Source organism: Lissotriton helveticus, chromosome 4_1, assembly GCF_964261635.1.
Source record: "Lissotriton helveticus chromosome 4_1, aLisHel1.1, whole genome shotgun sequence".
NCBI classification, from domain to species: Eukaryota; Metazoa; Chordata; class Amphibia; order Caudata; family Salamandridae; genus Lissotriton; species Lissotriton helveticus.
Genome location: NC_136063.1, coordinates 1,285,950,528 through 1,285,963,978, shown reverse-complemented (window position 1 = coordinate 1,285,963,978; position 13,451 = coordinate 1,285,950,528).

The window sequence follows — 13,451 nt, the reverse complement described above, 5'->3', positions numbered from 1 at the left end:
AGGAGATTAGGAAACAAGCAACTCTAACCTGCCACCAAAAATACACTATGCTCTTTATTAGACAGCTATTGAGTTATGATACAGCACTTAGCCATTATTTCATGTATTTCCATTCAGCGCTTTAAAAAAACCTCATAATTAAACCTCATTAGCGTATTCACAAACAAAACATTTAGGAACAAGACACTACATCCAAATCAACCTTTCGTTCATAACATTGTTTTCAATTCACACATTTACTAATAATGAACAATTTTCAGAACATTTCTTCGCAGTAAGAAAACAGCCAAATCTCTTTTCTGGAGCAAAGAGTTGCGCACAATTGGTAGCAAGTCATTCAATTTATCAATAGAAGGGGAACAACGCATTACGTACCTACTTTTATTCATGCAAGTGTCACTTCCTTTGGATAATTCCAAATTCTGATCCTGATCAAGAATTTGCATTCTTTAGACATCTAGATTAGCCATTTAACATCTACAGTCCTGCTGCTGCTTCGAACAAACTGGTACAATTCCTAGTATCTGAATGATATTGGCACTTGTGTTCTCACAGTTGTTCTGGATTACAATCGCATCTTGAATGATACTTGGTTGTTACTGGTCATAAAACTTTGCTTCAGAATATGCGATATTAGCCTCTCCATGTGCATCTTGATTGTGGTTTTGTGGTATAAGTGCTCTCTGCAAAATGACAGAAAGAATGTTGTCGCAAAACCCCAGCCTATTCCACAATATGCGTTTAAAGAGTAGGATCCCATTTAATCATGATGTCATGATGGCTATATAAGCAACAGCATTTGTAGAGAGCATCAAGAAACTTGGTACCTGAATAAGTTAAACCCAAGATGCCCTAAAAAGGCATAGGAACCCATAGAATTCATGTAACGCCAAGGTAAATTTTCATTGTCAGCTAGGCCAGTAACTGGTAAAAGAGAAGAGCCTTACTCAAATCATATTGTCCATCACAACACAAATTGATGGTTTCCTTTCGTTTGCTCTTTCCTACAGAGAAAAAATAAAACAGACACCTGCAAAAAAGAGAAGAAGAAAAAAAAGGCACACACTGCACTTGGCTGGAATTCGGTAAGAGAACACGCACATTTCACCCAAGGAAAATTGATAAACCATCAGCAAATACACCTATTGTGACGAAAAATGTATTGGGATTTTTTAATTTGAAACACAAAACACTTCCTTTTCAGGCACCCAAAAATATGCTCTAATATGCAGACACGATTAACAATGAATTTTCAACACACCTATTTCTTTTGGATAAATGCACACCAAATTGATTCTTGCAACTTGAATTACATGATTTTAGGAAATCTAATAAAAACGTATTATGATTAGCAACTTCACAAACACGCATTCAGGGAAAAGACATTCCTACATGCATAGCAATCTTGTCATCACATTGGCGACAATCACAACATTCAGCAATGATGGATTTTGATTAACTGCCATTAACATTACCTCATCTCCTAGGACGCAGTACCTTTCATGTTTAAGCGATGTAAATATTCTGTGGGGTCAAGTAGCAAAACAGAAATACACTCCTGTGTAAGGCTGAGTCACGCATGCATCCATTCCTGGTTGTAACTCTTATCCACTTTTTACATTTATCATTCCATGGCGATGCGATCTCAAATCTAACTTGGCGTCCACTTCTATTCGTCCAAATATTCCCTTCTTAGGATCATTCCAAACTATGCGAGCGATCAAGCATTCACATCTCTTTAGAGGTGGCCATGTGACATTCAAGATCTACAGTTGTGCCACTGCTTTCGGTAAAACTCGTACGACAGCTAGTATTTGAATGATAGCCCCACTTGTTTGCGTTTTAAATACTGTTTGTATCTCGAATATCAATTGGCTTTAAGCATCAAATCACTTGATATTAGCTTCTTCGTGTGCATCCTCTTGGTCAATTTTGTGGTAGAAGTGCTCTCTGAAAAATGTGACAAAGAAAGTTGTTGCAATACCCCAACCCAATCCATACTACACAATAAAAGAGTAAAGTCTTATTTTAATCATGAATGCAGCTGGAAGCAAAAATATATGTAGAGCATTCCAAAAGCAGCAACAAAAAAAAAATCTTAATATGTTTGGTACTTTCAAATTAAACCCATGCCTCCCTCTAGAAAAGTAATAGGCAATTATAGCACTCAAGTTATTTATCACATACTTGCCATCTTATTCAGGGCTGGATACACTGAAGAGCTAGTAAATGCCACATCCACCTCCATTATATACATTATAATTACAGGCTATAGCAATTAACATCCATCTGCTAAAGGATCTGCCTCATTCAATGTATTGTTCACCATAACACACACGGGTGCTAGCCTTTCTCTTGCTATTTCCTATCAGGAGAGGAGAGAGAAAAAAGGAACCCTAGCAAAAAGATAAAGATGAACAAAAACACCCAACTGAAAAAAGGACAAATAATAGGACACTGCACATAAGGTTGCAATTAGATCTGAAAAGCTGCTTATTTTCTAAAAAATAACTATTCACATCAAAAACATGCATACATTTGCCAGTTACAAATGTAGAGATCAAAAACATTATGCCTTTAGCTACAAGGGAAATAAATAAAACATGTACCTTTTCTAGGAACACAGAATATGCTACGCTTCCAAAGGCCTAGCTCTCAAATAGGTGGACACACATCATTATCGGTAGGCTGTGAACAAACAAAGCAAAAAACGTATCACCCTGCCTCTCCCTAGCTAAAACCTATCCCCAAAGATATTGCACCATCACAACCAAGCATTCCCTCTTCCTTTTTCTTATTTTTTTGACCCAAAATTAAACACTTCACAATTGTTTTTGTTTACTGGCAATCCACACAAATAAGTACTTATCACTTCACCATATCTCAAGCCGCGTCAATTCTTCCAGTGAAATATGTTTAACTCAATGCCAGCAACTCTCGGCACAGCCGTACTCCCAATAAATGTGTATGTCTCAACAAGACGTAAGAGCTCTTGGATCCAATTCATAATTCAACTCGAGGAATTTTCACGGTCTGGCAGTTTGAGACCCATCACAACGTACAGGAAAAGAAAATGCTACCCTGACGTTTCCTGTTGGAAATAGAAAAAGCATACCCAACACAAAAAAAAGCACAATAACATATTTAACTAGCAACTAGCCTCTTTCCAGACTGTTCCTTCATAACTTAATTGCAGGAGATTAGGAAACAAGCAACTCTAACCTGCCACCAAAAATACACTATGCTCTTTATTAGACAGCTATTGAGTTATGATACAGCACTTAGCCATTATTTCATGTATTTCCATTCAGCGCTTTAAAAAAACCTCATAATTAAACCTCATTAGCGTATTCACAAACAAAACATTTAGGAACAAGACACTACATCCAAATCAACCTTTCGTTCATTACATTGTTTTCAATTCACACATTTACTAATAATGAACAATTTTCAGAACATTGCTTCGCAGTAAGAAAACAGCCAAATCTCTTTTCTGGAGCAAAGAGTTGCGCACAATTGGTAGCAAGTCATTCAATTTATCAATAGAAGGGGAACAACGCATTACGTGCCTACTTTTATTCATGCAAGTGTCACTTCCTTTGGATAATTCCAAATTCTGATCCTGATCAAGAATTTGCATTCTTTAGACATCTAGATTAGCCATTTAACATCTACAGTCCTGCTGCTGCTTCGAACAAACTGGTACAATTCCTAGTATCTGAATGATATTGGCACTTGTGTTCTCACAGTTGTTCTGGATTACAATCGCATCTTGAATGATACTTGGCTGTTACTGGTCATAAAACTTTGCTTCAGAATATGCGATATTAGCCTCTCCATGTGCATCTTGATTGTGGTTTTGTGGTATAAGTGCTCTCTGAAAAATGACAGAAAGAATGTTGTCGCAAAACCCCAGCCTATTCCACAATATGCGTTTAAAGAGTAGGATCCCATTTAATCATGATGTCATGATGGCTATTATAAGCAACAGCATTTGTAGAGAGCATCAAGAAACTTGGCACCTGAATAAGTTAAACCCAAGATGCCCTAAAAAGGCATAGGAACCCATAGAATTCATGTAACGCCAAGGTAAATTTTCATTGTCAGCTAGGCCAGTAACTGGTAAAAGAGAAGAGCCTTACTCAAATCATATTGTCCATCACAACACAAATTGATGGTTTCCTTTCGTTTGCTCTTTCCTACAGAGAAAAAATAAAACAGACACCTGCAAAAAAGAGAAGAAAAAAAAAAGGCACACACTGCACTTGGCTGGAATTCGGTAAGAGAACACGCACATTTCACCCAAGGAAAATTGATAAACCATCAGCAAATACACCTATTGTGACGAAAAATGTATTGGGATTTTTTAATTTGAAACACAAAACACTTCCTTTTCAGGCACCAAAAAATATGCTCTAATATGCAGACACGATTAACAATGAATTTTCAACACACCTATTTCTTTTGGATAAATGCACACCAAATTGATTCTTGCAACTTGAATTACATGATTTTAGGAAATCTAATAAAAACGTATTATGATTAGCAACTTCACAAACACGCATTCAGGGAAAAGACATTCCTACATGCATAGCAATCTTGTCATCACATTGGCGACAATCACAACATTCAGCAATGATGGATTTTGATTACCTGCCATTAACATTACCTCATCTCCTGGGACGCAGTACCTTTCATGTTTAAGCGATGTAAATATTCTGTGGGGTCAAGTAGCAAAACAGAAATACACTCATGTGTAAGGCTGAGTCACGCATGCATCCATTCCTGGTTGTAACTCTTATCCACTTTTTACATTTATCATTCCATGGCGATGCGATCTCAGATCTAACTTGGCGCCCACTTATAATCGTCCAAATATTCCCTTCCTAGGATCATTCCAAACTATGCGAGCGATCAAGCATTCACATCTCTTTAGAGGTGGCCATGTGACATTCAAGATCTACAGTTGTGCCACTGCTTTCGGTAAAACTCGTACGACAGCTAGTATTTGAATGATAGCCCCACTTGTTTGCGTTTTAAATACTGTTTGTATCTCGAATATCAATTGGCTTTAAGCATCAAAACACCTGATATTAGCTTCTTCGTGTGCATCCTCTTGGTCAATTTTGTGGTAGAAGTGCTCTCTGAAAAATGTGACAAAGAAAGTCGTTGCAATACCCCAACCCAATCCATACTACACAATAAAAGAGTAAAGTCTTATTTTAATCATGAATGCAGCTGGAAGCAATAATATATGTAGAGCATTCCAAAAGCAGCAACAAAAAAAAAATCTTAATATGTTTGGTACTTTCAAATTAAACCCATGCCTCCCTCTAGAAAAGTAATAGGCAATTATAGCACTCAAGTTATTTATCACATACTTGCCATCTTATTCAGGGCTGGATACACTGAAGAGCTAGTAAATGCCACATCCACCTCCATTATATACATTATAATTACAGGCTGTAGCAATTAACATCCATCTGCTAAAGGATCTGCCTCATTCAATGTATTGTTCACCATAACACACACGGGTGCTAGCCTTTCTCTTGCTATTTCCTATCAGGAGAGGAGAGAGAAAAAAGGAACCCTAGCAAAAAGATAAAGATGAACAAAAACACCCAACTGAAAACAGGACAAATAATAGGACACTGCACATAAGGTTGCAATTACATCTGAAAAGCTGCTTATTTTCTAAAAAATAACTATTCACATCAAAAACATGCATACATTTGCCAGTTACAAATGTAGAGATCAAAAACATTATGCCTTTAGCTACAAGGGAAATAAATAAAACATGTACCTTTTCTAGGAACACAGAATATGCTACGCTTCCAAAGGCCTAGCTCTCAAATAGGTGGACACACATCATTATCGGTAGGCTGTGAACAAACAAAGCAAAAAACGTATCACCCTGCCTCTCCCTAGCTAAAACCTATCCCCAAAGATATTGCACCATCACAACCAAGCATTCCCTCTTCCTTTTTCTTATATTTTTGACCCAAAATTAAACACTTCACAATTGTTTTTGTTTACTGGCAATCCACACAAATAAGTACTTATCACTTCACCATATCTCAAGCCGCGTCAATTCTTCCAGTGAAATATGTTTAACTCAATGCCAGCAACTCTCGGCACAGCCGTACTCCCAATAAATGTGTATGTCTCAACAAGACGTAAGAGCTCTTGGATCCAATTCATAATTCAACTCGAGGAATTTTCACGGTCTGGCAGTTTGAGACCCATCACAACGTACAGTTAAAGAAAATGCTACCCTGACGTTTCCTGTTGGAAATAGAAAAAGCATACCCAACACAAAAAAAAGCACAATAACATATTTAACTAGCAACTAGCCTCTTTCCAGACTGTTCCTTCATAAGTTAATTGCAGGAGATTAGGAAACAAGCAACTCTAACCTGCCACCAAAAATACACTATGCTCTTTATTAGACAGCTATTGAGTTATGATACAGCACTTGGCCATTATTTCATGTATTTCCATTCAGCGCTTTAAAAAAACCTCATAATTAAACCTCATTAGCGTATTCACAAACAAAACATTTAGGAACAAGACACTACATCCAAATCAACCTTTCGTTCATAACATTGTTTTCAATTCACACATTTACTAATAATGAACAATTTTCAGAACATTGCTTCGCAGTAAGAAAACAGCCAAATCTCTTTTCTGGAGCAAAGAGTTGCGCACAATTGGTAGCAAGTCATTCAATTTATCAATAGAAGGGGAACAACGCATTACGTACCTACTTTTATTCATGCAAGTGTCACTTCCTTTGGATAATTCCAAATTCTGATCCTGATCAAGAATTTGCATTCTTTAGACATCTAGATTAGCCATTTAACATCTACAGTCCTGCTGCTGCTTCGAACAAACTGGTACAATTCCTAGTATCTGAATGATATTGGCACTTGTGTTCTCACAGTTGTTCTGGATTACAATCGCATCTTGAATGATACTTGGTTGTTACTGGTCATAAAACTTTGCTTCAGAATATGCGATATTAGCCTCTCCATGTGCATCTTGATTGTGGTTTTGTGGTATAAGTGCTCTCTGCAAAATGACAGAAAGAATGTTGTCGCAAAACCCCAGCCTATTCCACAATATGCGTTTAAAGAGTAGGATCCCATGTAATCATGATGTCATGATGGCTATATAAGCAACAGCATTTGTAGAGAGCATCAAGAAACTTGGTACCTGAATAAGTTAAACCCAAGATGCCCTAAAAAGGCATAGGAACCCATAGAATTCATGTAACGCCAAGGTAAATTTTCATTGTCAGCTAGGCCAGTAACTGGTAAAAGAGAAGAGCCTTACTCAAATCATATTGTCCATCACAACACAAATTGATGGTTTCCTTTCGTTTGCTCTTTCCTACAGAGAAAAAATAAAACAGACACCTGCAAAAAAGAGAAGAAAAAAAAAAGGCACACACTGCACTTGGCTGGAATTCGGTAAGAGAACACGCACATTTCACCGAAGGAAAATTGATAAACCATCAGCAAATACACCTATCGTGACGAAAAATGTATTGGGATTTTTTAATTTGAAACACAAAACACTTCCTTTTCAGGCACCAAAAAATATGCTCGAATATGCAGACACGATTAACAATGAATTTTCAACACACCTATTTCTTTTGGATAAATGCACACCAAATTGATTCTTGCAACTTTAATTACATGATTTTAGGAAATCTAATAAAATTGTATTATGATTAGCAACTTCACAAACACGCATTCAGGGAAAAGACATTCCTACATGCATAGCAATCTTGTCATCACATTGGCGACAATCACAACATTCAGCAATGATGGATTTTGATTAACTGCCATTAACATTACCTCATCTCCTAGGACGCAGTACCTTTCATGTTTAAGCGATGTAAATATTCTGTGGGGTCAAGTAGCAAAACAGAAATACACTCCTGTGTAAGGCTGAGTCACGCATGCATCCATTCCTGGTTGTAACTCTTATCCACTTTTTACATTTATCATTCCATGGCGATGCGATCTCAAATCTAACTTGGCGTCCACTTCTATTCGTCCAAATATTCCCTTCTTAGGATCATTCCAAACTATGCGAGCGATCAAGCATTCACATCTCTTTAGAGGTGGCCATGTGACATTCAAGATCTACAGTTGTGCCACTGCTTTCGGTAAAACTCGTACGACAGCTAGTATTTGAATGATAGCCCCACTTGTTTGCGTTTTAAATACTGTTTGTATCTCGAATATCAATTGGCTTTAAGCATCAAATCACCTGATATTAGCTTCTTCGTGTGCATGCTCTTGGTCAATTTTGTGGTAGAAGTGCTCTCTGAAAAATGTGACAAAGAAAGTCGTTGCAATACCCCAACCCAATCCATACTACACAATAAAAGAGTAAAGTCTTATTTTAATCATGAATGCAGCTGGAAGCAAAAATATATGTAGAGCATTCCAAAAGCAGCAGCAACAACAAAAAAATCTTAATATGTTTTGTACTTTCAAATTAAACCCATGCCTCCCTCTAGAAAAGTAATAGGCAATTATAGCACTCAAGTTATTTATCACATACTTGCCATCTTATTCAGGGCTGGATACACTGAAGAGCTAGTAAATGCCACATCCACCTCCATTATATACATTATAATTACAGGCTATAGCAATTAACATCCATCTGCTAAAGGATCTGCCTCATTCAATGTATTGTTCACCATAACACACACGGGTGCTAGCCTTTCTCTTGCTATTTCCTATCAGGAGAGGAGAGAGAAAAAAAAAGGAACCCTAGCAAAAAGATAAAGATGAACAAAAACACCCAACTGAAAAAAGGACAAATAATAGGACACTGCACATAAGGTTGCAATTAGATCTGAAAAGCTGCTTATTTTCTAAAAAATAACTATTCACATCAAAAACATGCAAACATTTGCCAGTTACAACTGTAGATATCAAAAACATTATGCCTTTAGCTACAAGGGAAATAAATAAAACATGTACCTTTTCTAGGAACACAGAATATGCTACACTTCCAAAGGCCTAGCTCTCAAATAGGTGGACACACCTCATTATCGGTAGGCTGTGAACAAACAAAGCAAAAAACGTATCACCCTGCCTCTCCCTAGCTAAAACCTATCCCCAAAGATATTGCACCATCACAACCAATTAACAATTGTTTTTGTTTACTGGTAATCCACACAAATAAGTACTTATCACTTCACCACATCTCAAGGTGCATCAATTATTCCACCGAAATATGTTTAACCCAATGCCAGCTGCTCTCAGCACAGCCGTACTCCAAATAAATGTGTACGTCTCAACAAGACATAAGAGCTCTTGGATCCAATTCATAATTCAAACTGAGGAATTTTCAGGATCTGGCGGTTTTAGACCCATCACAACGTACAGGAAAGGAAAATGCTACCTTGACGTTTCCTGTTGGAAAAAGAAAAAGCATACCCAACACAAAAAAGCACAATAAAATATTTACCTAGCAACTAGCCGCTTTCCAGACTGTTCACAGCTGAATTGCAAGTAATTAGGAAACAAGCAACTCTAACCTGCCACCAAAAATACACTATGCGCTTTATTAGACAGCTATTGAGTTATGATAAACACAGCTATTATTTCATGTATTTCCATTCAGCGCTTTCAAAAACTCCTAATTAAACCTCATTAGCGTATTCACAAACAAAACCTTTAGGAACAAGACACTACATCCAAATCAACTTTTTGTTCATTACATTTTTTTCAATTCACTCATTCATTAGTAATGAAGAATTAGCCTAGCTCCTGTTCACCACCACTGCATCCGGCTCACTTGCAGAGGCGGGCGGGTTCGGGTGTACAAAAGGGGGGCGGACAAAGAAGTTGCTTAGAAGGGGGTGAGGGCTGAGCTTTGCTGAGGTGAAATGCTTTCTCGCATCTTCTTGTGGCCTTCGCACTTCTGAGTCTGTTGGGGCAACTACTACTCAACCGTTTTTACCATTGTACTTTCTGTGTGGGTAGATTAAGATGCTTAGCCACCGCCCAGCATCGTTGTGCCGCTATTCTATCTGTTGTCTGCTATAGCCTGCTACCGAAACTATACATATTTGTTGCTGAACTTATTATTTGTCTGGCAGTCATTGAAAAGCCATTTGCCGTCTGCCCGATTTGGCTGGTCACTTCAGTTGAGCAAAACTGGTAAAGGAACACCTCCTTAGTCTACTATTGGTTGGGAAATAGCCTGAACAATGAATCCTTAACGAGTCTATTAAACAACGGATCCTTAACCACGACCTTTACCAGAACCACAACCTCATTAACCACTACTGTACACGAACCATGACCACCTGAACCACGACTTACTAAACCAGAGGCAAGTGTCAAAATTTTAATAATTGAATCTTAAATGCAAGTGCAATTATAATAAAATAATTTGGAACGGGATGTTGATTTTTAAACCAGAGGTAATTGTTAAAATGTTATTAATTAATCTTAAATGCAAGTGCAATAATAATAAAAATAATTTGAACCTGGATTTTGATTTATGAATATATTTAATAATTTAGGAATGTGCAATGTTATTTAAAAAATGTATTTGCACATTTCATGATTTAAATTACGATGTAGAAATACTAATTTATTTTAATTTAGCGTGTTAGGACAGTAGATGGCACTGTTGGTTTGTTTTTCAGTGATGATTAAGATCAGTCCTCGATGTGACTGATCTCTTTAGTTGTTGAGTTGAATAAAGACATCTCAGCCAAATACAGGAGTTTGTGCAGGGATCTAAGGACATCCATTAGACAATAGTTAAAAATACCATCTGAAAAATAGGAGGCTGAATATGACTTTGTGTCAGCTGTGAAAATTGAATACGCCGTAATCCCCGATTCAGTCTGGATGACCACATTTCAAAGCACCTCTGAAATAGGAGAGGGGGATTTTGTGAAACACCCAAGACAACAGTTTTTATCCAAAAGGATAGTTAAGGAAAACTGTGAGCAAAGTTTAATCGTAGTCATTGACAGCGCTTCATTGGACATCAAATAGTGATATCCAAATTCCATATACGCATGTCTCACCTTTACAAAAAGCAGTACTTCAATATTGCTTCCTGTCTGCATTTCTCTTTTCATTGAACTGTTGATTCTTTCATTGAAACAAGAAATAAAAGTGACCATCTTCCACAGGCTGTTTCGATTGACCCCTTGACTGGAAGAGTCCGTTAATATGAAAAATTATTCATTTTCGTGGCTAAGTAATGCGTTGTACAGTACGTAGTGGTTTGGCTTTGGTAGTGGTTTAGCCTTCGTTGATAAGGCATTCGTTGTTTAAGTTGTAGTTGTTTAGTCATACAACCGCTGGTCCTTCCTGCAAGTCTCCTGAACATTGATCTGGTAGCACATCGCGTGCCGCCATTCATATTGATAATACCAATTGTCTGCTCACTGATTCGGACAATCTGTGTAGGAAAGAAAAGAGGCCGGTGGAGGGGACTGCACCGCTATTAAACTGCAAAGCGGAACCACCCTGAGCTCCTTTCGGACACCGATAGTGAACACAGTCGCTAAGGAGATCGACCTGGCAGACAGGTGATTAACCCTTAGTGTAAGAGGGTCATAGCCTTCGCCCCGAGTGGTGTCAGTTAGTGATTGAATCTCTTACTCACTGGCCAAGAAATGGGTGTTGCAGGAGGGGCCGAAGACCAAAAACCCAAGTGAACCTGTGATGATGGAAGGGACTTCAACCGTGGAAGATAATGTGATAACGTCACCTAGCAAGGCAGTGGTCAGAAAAAATAGGGAAGCAAAATAAGGCCCAGTAACTTGCCACTCCAAAAAGCAGAGGACCACTGCTCATCCTTCTACCAGCGCTGGCAAACCTACAGGCTCACACTCCAAAGAAGACATGGCAGAATTGGCTCCTATTGATAATGCAGTCAATAAGGAACTGGGACCCGCGGTTTAACGATAAAAGATCTGCTGTTGCTCCTCTACTAAATAGGGTGTTTGCCTTGAAAGGGGCAGTAAGGGTCTTGTCATCGGAACTGGCGCCTATTGATAACGGGAAAGAAGGGGAGTCAAAAACGGGATGGAACTGTGACAGTGTCCTAGATCAAGTAACAACCATGGAAAGCTCAGCTCGTCATGAGCACACAACCACCGTGGCTCATGAGCACGGGGGTGCGGTGCCCCCCCTCCGCACAGCAGGGGAATTTGCCCAGCTGTGAAGGGGTTAAATGAAATGTGTGCTTGTAAGGGCAGGTCAGTATCTGATAAAATAGGCAATCACATTTAATAGGGTGAATGCCACCTTAATTGTCATGTTTAACAACAAGCTTTGACCATTTTGGTGGATATGGCAATTTAACAATTTAAATTAGTCCATTAGTGAACAACATAAATCCCCAGAGAGCCCGTTGACAGAAGACTTCAAAGTTACTAGCCTTAGAGTCAAATGGAGTAAAATAAAACACTCAAGAGTCTACCGGTGAGATCTAAGATGGTTGCCACATGTATGGAGGGTATGATACCACTGATCTGTGCGGGAGGTACAGTAGTCATTTGGGGAGATAATTCAACCCCACGCGCCAATGTACATGAATCTGAGGAGCTTGGCACTTAGTAGAAGGGAAGCGTTTCAAATTTTGGTATGATAGTGTCTGGAATCAAAGCATGCCGATTGTTGTGATCAGACAGAGTAAAAGACCATTGATTCAGGCCACCAAACAGTGTTATAAGCTTGCAAGGGCCAAAAAAATAAATGAAAGCAGGAAACTGTGGCTCTCCTAAACGCTTCCAAAGCGAAAGACCAATGTTCCTTCTGGATCTTGGTTAACAGGCATGGATTCCGCACCATAGAAAATAACATTGCAGCTGAAGCTTGGGTGGCTCACTTCTCTAGTTTGGATATACAAAAAGGTGATCAGTGACACAACATGGGGAGCCAGTTGGGAACTGGAAAACTCCTATGAGCCAGAGGATTAAGCTTTGGCAGGTACTTTTCGAGATGAGGTGGTGAAGTCATTTGCGCAGGTTAGACAGTAGCACAGGCGAGCAGACTGATCCCTTCATTGTAACTACAGGGAACCAGACAGGGGTGCGTGTCAGGACCCACGCTCTTTACACTCTAATTAATGGACTTGTTAAAATTACTGGACCAGTGTGAAAATGAAACACCCAGATTAGCAAACATGAGGGTTCCACTATTCTAACCCCCAATGGTACTTCAGAAGCATCTCCATCAGTATGATGCTTCTGCCAGATGAGGGGAATGGAGATCAATGTGAGTAAAATTAAGCACATGGTCCTGAATCCTGTGTTTTCGAATAGGACACACCTCTCTTTAGCAGGGGCCACGTTAGAACGTGTGTGTGTGTGTACATTTGTGTAATGGAGCGTCACTCTAAACAACGGAGATGTTAAACTCACATTATGCAGCCTCCATCCGCATATCCCATAT